This window comes from Corythoichthys intestinalis, chromosome 11 (genome assembly GCF_030265065.1).
Source record: "Corythoichthys intestinalis isolate RoL2023-P3 chromosome 11, ASM3026506v1, whole genome shotgun sequence".
Taxonomy (NCBI): Eukaryota; Metazoa; Chordata; class Actinopteri; order Syngnathiformes; family Syngnathidae; genus Corythoichthys; species Corythoichthys intestinalis.
This window is the reverse complement of record NC_080405.1, coordinates 8,263,658-8,271,521: the sequence shown is the minus strand read 5'-3', so window position 1 is coordinate 8,271,521 and position 7,864 is coordinate 8,263,658.

Below are 7,864 nucleotides of genomic sequence, written 5' to 3'. Positions count from 1 at the left end.
GGTGTCAGAGTTTGGTCCGCATTTCCAGCAGTAAGTCAAATTCGTTCCCAGTGAGGGTTGGGCTCTGCCAAAGCTGCCCTTTGTCACCGATGCTGTTCATAACTTTTATGGACAGAATTTGTAGGCATAGCCGAAGCGTTGAGGGGGTCTGGTTTGGTGGACTCAGCATTACATCTCTGCTTTTTGCAGATGTTGTGGTGCTGTTGGCTTCATCAAGCTGTGACCTCCAACTCACTGGAGCGGCTCGCAGCCGAGTGTGAAGTGGTTGGGATGAAGATCAGCACCTCCAAATCCGAGACCATGGTCCTCAGTCAGAAAAGGGTGGCGTGCCCTCTCCGGGTTGTGGATGAGATCCTGTCCCAAGTGGAGGAGTTCAAGTATCTTGGGGTCTTGTTGACGAGTGAGGGTAGGAGGGAGCGGGAGATCGACGGGCGGATCGGTGCAGCGTTTTCAGTGATGTGGACTCTGCACCGGTCTGTAGTGGTGAAGAAAGAGCTGAGCCGATACTACCCTCACTTATGCTCACGAGCTGTGGGTCGTGACCAAAAGGACAAGATCCAGGATACAAGCAGGGTGTCCGGTCTCTCTCTTCGAGATAGGTTGAGAAGCTCGGTCAGGGAGGGACTCTGTGTCGAGCCGCTACTCCTCCGCGTTGAGAGGAGCCAGTTGAGATGGCTCAGGCATCTGGTTCGGATGCCTCCTGGACAGGTCTTCTGGGGATGCCCCACCGGCGGGAGGCCCCCGGACGACCCGGGACAAACTGGAGCGACTATGTCTCTCGGCTGGCCTGGTCAATATCTTGTTCACCTGCCTAATCTTGCTTGTACTCGTGTTGCTGCCTGTAGTGCTCAATTATGATATCATTTCAAGGGGCTTATCGATTGGAGGCAAGAAAACGAAACTATCAATTCACAATGAGAAAACAAACGTGTAACGCAGGAGACAGTTTGAAAAGTAGTGGAGTAAAAAGTATAAGTACTTGCTGTAAAATGTAGTGAAGTAAAACTAAAAAGTACCACTTCATATTTGTACTCAAGTACAGATACACAAAAATGTACTTAAGTACAATACCAAAATACTTTTGGTCCGTTACATTTCACCACTGGTTGGGGGTGTATGCGGCGCGTCCCATCTCCCCATCCCTGAGGCCCGGTTGCTGGGAGCGCAGGTGGCCCAAGGGACCACCCTGGATCCCGGGGGGGGTGACGATGGCTCCTTTGCTGGGCTGTGGGAGGAGGGATGGGCTGCGCAGACCACCTCCAACCCCCGACCACCCTCCCTCCCCGGGCTGACTGGGTGGGGGCCGTGGCCCGGGTTGGCGTCTCTTCTCATCTGCGTGGCAGTCGCCTGTTTGGTGGGGCTCGCGTGCGGCTGGATGTGATTGGGCGAGTTCGGGTGGGGGGTCCCGATGCCAGGATTGGCGGTGGGGTGGCATAGGGTCGGTTGCCAATGGGCTTACACTCACAAGTGAAGGGAGTAGGTACCATTATCGCACATACCATATAATTGTTTGCATTAGTCTAACACATTCATCCAACTATAGTTTAGGCAGACTTCACTCCATGCCCTTGAACACAGTTAAGTGAATCACCTTATCGTGGCTCATAAGGGGGAAAAGGAAAAATGGTACCGCTTCTCGTAGGCACCGTCTAACTGTTTGCATTACTCGAACACACGTAATATAATTAATCAGGGAATAGTATCATTTCTCATATTTACTGTAGGACTACTCTACTCTAACACACCTAATTTAAAATAAATAGCACACCATAGTTTAATAAAACGCAGAATAGATACACAACGCATCTTATCATAGAAGCCCAACGTGTGCGTCGCGAGCAAGATTGACGCACAAACTCTTACAATCAGTTCTGCAAGGACAAAGAATAGGGCGCGTGGTCCTAAAACAAGTAGCGCCTTGCCCAGCCCGGGTAACAAGCTGATAGCGGGCGCTTGGGACGTCAAGACCAGCGTCAGTCGCTGTAGCAACCACGTCCCATTGGCGCACGAACCTAAACTGGCCACAGAGGGAAGGTCCCAAAAGCAACGCCAGTACACACCTTCGGCCCAGCCTACTCCACCACGGACTTAAAAAACAATGGACACTGAGATAACACAGATTCGCTGCTCGGAAACATTTTCTATGTAGCCTTGTTTTGGATCCAGAATTGTCTCTCCGTCGTCTGTTTTTGCCTTGTTCTTTGACCATTGCCGACGAATAAATTGCCAACCTACTTTCGGTGAGTCTTCTTCTTTTGGAACATGGAGTCAGTACAAAGGGTTAACATAAGATTCCGCCCTCCTGCACGGAAGCGGTAAACAGCGGAGCACCACTTTGTCCGGCTGTCGCTGTTTTCCGTGCGGCTTGGCCGGGGGGCGAATTCCAACAGTGTGAAACTAAATATTTAGCTAATACGCAAATTCACATGACTGGGGACCAGAAGTAACTAAATAAAAGCTGGAGTGGCTCAGTCTGTGTTTTTTTATGCTTGAAAATGAATAAAACCTACTCAACGGTGGCATTCGGCTCTTGGAAATGGACCATTGTGATAATAACAATATCTAGGTAAAATACATATTCAGGAGAAACTTTATTTAAAGAGTATTTTGTGTTTTTCGTGTCACTTTTACATACTTGAGCCGTGTAACGTTTACTGTAAATAGCCTTGAGGGGTCTCTGTTGGACTGTACAGCAATCTTGACTTCTCTAACTTCAACTGCAAAAACAGCCAACAGTCCGAGTTGCTCCAGCTTTTATTTTGTTACTTGCGGTCCCCAGTCATGTGAATTTGCATATTAGCTAAATATTTACTTTCACCCACTTACAGAATTACCATTTAAATTTAGTATTTATATTTAAGATTTACATTAAGAATACAAATTTAAGATTTACATTTAAGATATGGCTTAAACACAGACAAGTCTGAAAAAGCAGTTTCTGCCGCACCCCTCTTTAAAATAAACTGCTGTATTTTAAGCCAAAAGAATTGTTGTGTTTGATAGAACAAGATGTCTATATGCTGCAATAGCAGATTAATGGCGGATTAAGCCCCCGAACTATTTTTAAATTGTCCGTTTTACCCAAGAAACTCCCGTTTACAGACGTCGCGCAACCGCTTTGTTTCAGCCCAGCAATAAAAAGCTCAGTAATTATATTTATTATTCGAAATGTCTGTCATTTTTAGCATAGAATCATTGATTGATGCCTAATATTTAGTTAAATTAAAACAAAAACAAAAAAGACTTTAAACTATTATTCACTCGCATATTTTAAACTTTTCAACAAATTATGGTACAATGAGAAAAATGGTGTCTGTAAAAAGGTCGCGGATATCTCCCTCATAACTATCACTTAATTGTACTTTTTTGTTCCCCGTCGCATTTTCCCCAATATTTTAGATGATAAATAATTGATCCAAAAAATTTTAAAAAGGACGTTTAAATGGGTAAATACATGAAGAAAAAAAATCTTGACCACTCCTCGATGTCTGCGATTTCTGCATCGCGACCCTTGTTATATGACCACCCATAAAATCCCCCTAAAATCCAGCTGTGGCCATTCACAGCTGTGTCTTCACACTCGGTGATACATGCTACATGGAGTTTTTGGATCGAAAAGAGGTAAGTGCACGGTAATATCTTGTTAAAATCATGGCATCTTTAATTATGCTCTCTCATGCTCTCACCTCCAGTTAGGGTTTTGCTATTTAAAAAAAAAATTAAAAAATTAAATGCCCTCCTGTTCAAAAGTTTTCTTCCCCCAGAAAAATGAGATTTTAAGCTTTCCAATGATGTATCAGACATGCATATACGAGAGTTTGGCCAAATTGGGGGTCTCCGAGCGGAACTTCAAGTCACCTGAGTGTTTTGCGCCATATATATTTTAGATTGTAAGATATATATTTAAGATTTAGATTTAAGATTTAAATTTAAGATTTTTAATACTGTATTTAGATTTAAGATATAGATTTAAGATTTATGTCAAAGATTTTAATTAAATATTTAGTTCTGGATTTAAAGATTCAGGTCTAATACTTATTAGTGAACAATAAATATTTAAACTTGCTAAATCTTATAAATGTGCACAAAAAAAAGTGACTAAAATTTTCACACCGCATTTTAAACACTGTGTGGCATTAAATGTGAGTATATGTCATAATTTTCAGCATGTGCTGCTTTACAAACGGCGCCCCATATCGCACAAGTTGATCCATTGTTCGCACTTTTTCCAGTTTTTGGCTTCGGAAAACATATGAAGAAAACATCCTTCATATCTGGACAGTTGTAATGTCGAGAGTCCGTTCTACAAGTACCATAGCAGCAGTGTTTGCCCGGCATGTTCCTTTTTAAAGGCAAGGCAAGGCAAGGCAAATTTATTTATATAGCACAATTCAACACAAGGCAATTCAAAGTGCTTTACATCACATGAAGACCATAAAAATCACATTTAAATCAACACAACGTAAAAACCAAGACAAATGATCACATCTAATCACAGAATAAAAATAAATAGATAAAAATAAAACAAAAATAAAAATAAAGCAAAAACTACTACTACTAATAATCATTGAAATCAGCAATGGAGATAAGCACAATAGGAATAGAAGGCAGGTAGGTTGAAATATATAGACAGTTATGGATATGCAGTGCCAAACAAAAGCGTTTTTAGCCCTGATTTAAAGGAGCTAACAGTTTGAGCATACTTCAGACGTTCGGGTAACTTGTTCCAGAGGTGAGGAGCATAATAACTAAATGCTGCCTCACCCCTCTTGGTTCTTGTTCTTGGAACATGCAGAAGACCCGTTCCAGACGACCTTAGGGGTCTAGATGTCTCATAGGAATCTAACAAGTCAAGCATGTATTTTGGTCCAAGGCCATTAAGTGTTTTGTAGACGAGCAGTAGTATTTTATAGTCTATCCTTTGACTCACTGGAAGCCAGTGTAGCGATTTCAAAACCGGTGTAATGTGGTCCAGCTTCCTTGTATTTGTGAGGACTCTGGCTGCAGCATTCTGTACTAGCTGCAGCTTCCTGACTGATTTTTTATCAAGACCTGTAAATATACCGTTGCAGTAGTCCAATCTGCTGAAAATGAATGCATGCATAAGTTTTTCCATGTCTTGTTGAGTCAGAAGCCCCTTAATTCTGGTTATATTTTTTAGGTGGTAATAAACGGATTTAGTGACGGACTTTAGATGGCTATCAAATTTTAGGTCTGAGTCAATAATTACGCCAAGGTTTCTGACTTGATTTGTAGCTGTTAGTGACATTGTGCTAAGTTGGCTGCTTATCTTTGACCTTTCCTTTTTTGGCCCAAAAATGATCACCTCTGTCTTCTCTACATTTAACTGGAGAAAATTCTGGCACATCCATTCATTGATTTGACGAATGCATTTACTCAGGGAGACTAAGGGACTATAATCATGTGGGGACACAGAAATGTACAGTTGTGTGTCATCTGCATAGGCGTGATAGGAGATATCATACTGTTCCATTATCTGAGCTAACGGAAGCATATAGATGTTAAATAAGAGTGGTCCAAGAATTGACCCTTGAGGGACTCCACACGTGAATTTGGTTCGTTCTGACTGATAGTTTCCAATTGACACAAAGAAATCTCTATCATGTAAATAGGATGTGAACCACTGAAGAATAGTGTCAGTAAACCCTACCCACTGTTCCAATCTGCTGAGTAGTATGTTGTGATCAACCGTGTCAAATGCGGCGCTGAGATCCAATAGTAGCAGAACAGATGATTTGCCTGCATCGGTATTCCGACGAATATCATTTAGGACTTTGATAAGCACGGTCTCGGTGCTGTGTTGTGGCCGAAATCCAGACTGAAATGAGTTAAAAAGATTGTTTTGCATCATAAAAGTCTGGATCTGTTCAAACACAGCCCTTTCGATAATTTTCCCCAGGAATGTCAGATTTGATATTGGCCTGTAATTACTAATGGTTGAGGCATCCAGATTAGGTTTTTTTAGGAGAGGTTTTATTACTGCAGTTTTTAAAGTCTGAGGAAACTCTCCTGTTTGGAGGGAAGTATTTATAATCTGAAGTATGTCTGGGGCTATGCAATGAAAAACAGTTTTGAAAAAGTTTGAAGGAAGGATGTCAAGGCAGCATGTTGTGGGCTTTAATTTCGACACAATTTCTGTTAAAGTGGCATAGTCCAGGAGGCTAAACTGTCTAAGATTGACGTGGGGGACATTTTGGGAGGTGTTTAGTGTAACATTTGTTAATCCGGAGTTGCACACAGCCTGTCTAATCTTTAGTACTTTGTGTGTAAAGAATGCTGCGAAATTATTACAGGACACCTCAGATGCCAATTCCTGAGGTATTGATGCTTGTGGGTTTGTCAGTTTGTCAACAACAGAAAATAGTGTGCGAGTATTGTTGGTGTTTCTACTAATGATCTCTGAAAAATATGATTGTCTAGCATTTTTCAGTTCCTGGTTGTATTTGCGAAGACTCTCTTTGTAGATATCATAAAAAACTAGGAGTTTGTTTTTTCGCCATCTGCGTTCTGCTCGTCTACAAACTTGTTTTTGTTTTATAGCTAGTGTGGCATTTCTCCAGGGTGACCTCTTCTTTCTTGACAAAGTTTTTGTCTTAATCGGGGCAATAGTGTCCATTACAGTCATCACACTGGAACTGAAACTATTTACAAGTTCTTCCACTGGAGCTATTGTAGAGGTTAATGATGAGGCATAGGCCTGTGTGAATAACGCACATGTGTTATCACTTATGTAACGCTTCCTAATCACCTCTGTTTCCCTTTTCAGAGGATGGACAGGGGTGGTCATTTTAAACATAATGCAGTAGTGATCAGACAGAGCAACATCATTCACTGTGACCTCAGAGATGTTAAGACCTTTGGATATTATTAAGTCCAGTATGTGCCCTCTGTTATGTGTTGGAACTGTGACATGCTGAGATAAACCAAATGTATCCAAAATATTTAAAAGCTCTTTAGCACATCCTTCTTCAGGATTATCAACATGAATGTTAAAGTCACCCACTAAAACAACACAATCAAAGTCCATGCAGACGGAAGACAGTATTTTGGTAAGCTCATCAAAAAACATTGTGTTATACTTCGGTGGTCTGTAAATTGTTACCAAGGCAGCTCTGCAAGGGCTTTTTAGCTGAATGACAATATATTCAAAGGAATCAAACTGACCACATGAAATATTCGTGCATTGAAAACTGTCCCTGATCAGACTGGCAACCCCACCTCCTTTCTTATGGGTTCTTGGAGCACTAAAGAAATTGAAGTTTGTGGGGGTTGCCTCAATCAGAACTGTCGAACTCTTATCTTGATCTAACCAAGTTTCTGTTAGGAACAACATGTCAAGGTTATGTTTGCTGATAAAATCATTAATTAAGAAAGATTTGCCAGCTAAAGATCTAATATTTAGGAGAGCCAATTGGAGATGCCAGACTGGATTCACTGGTGAGTTTTGGGAATGACTTACTATGCTTAACAGGTTGGCAGAGTTGATTGAACGTTTTTTATTTCTCACCAGTCTAGCCCTTTTTTTGTTGTTTATCACCACTGGGATTGTTGAGCATACATACTGTACTCCATAAGGCCCCGGCTTTTGCTGGGACAGAACAGTCTTTGTAATGTTGTCACAGCCTGGACCCGGTGCACATCATATTGGTGTCGCAAACATGGCTTCCTCCATAGAAGGATAATACCGTGTAATTCCAGAGTTGTAGTGCTTTGGCTTTGCCCCGAGAGAATTCCAGTGGAGGCTGGTTGGTTTGTTGCCATCTTCCCCTGGCACCTGTCGGGTGTGACAGGTACAGGGTGGAAGCGAAGACATGAACTTGAGGAGATCAAGAGACTGGTTAAC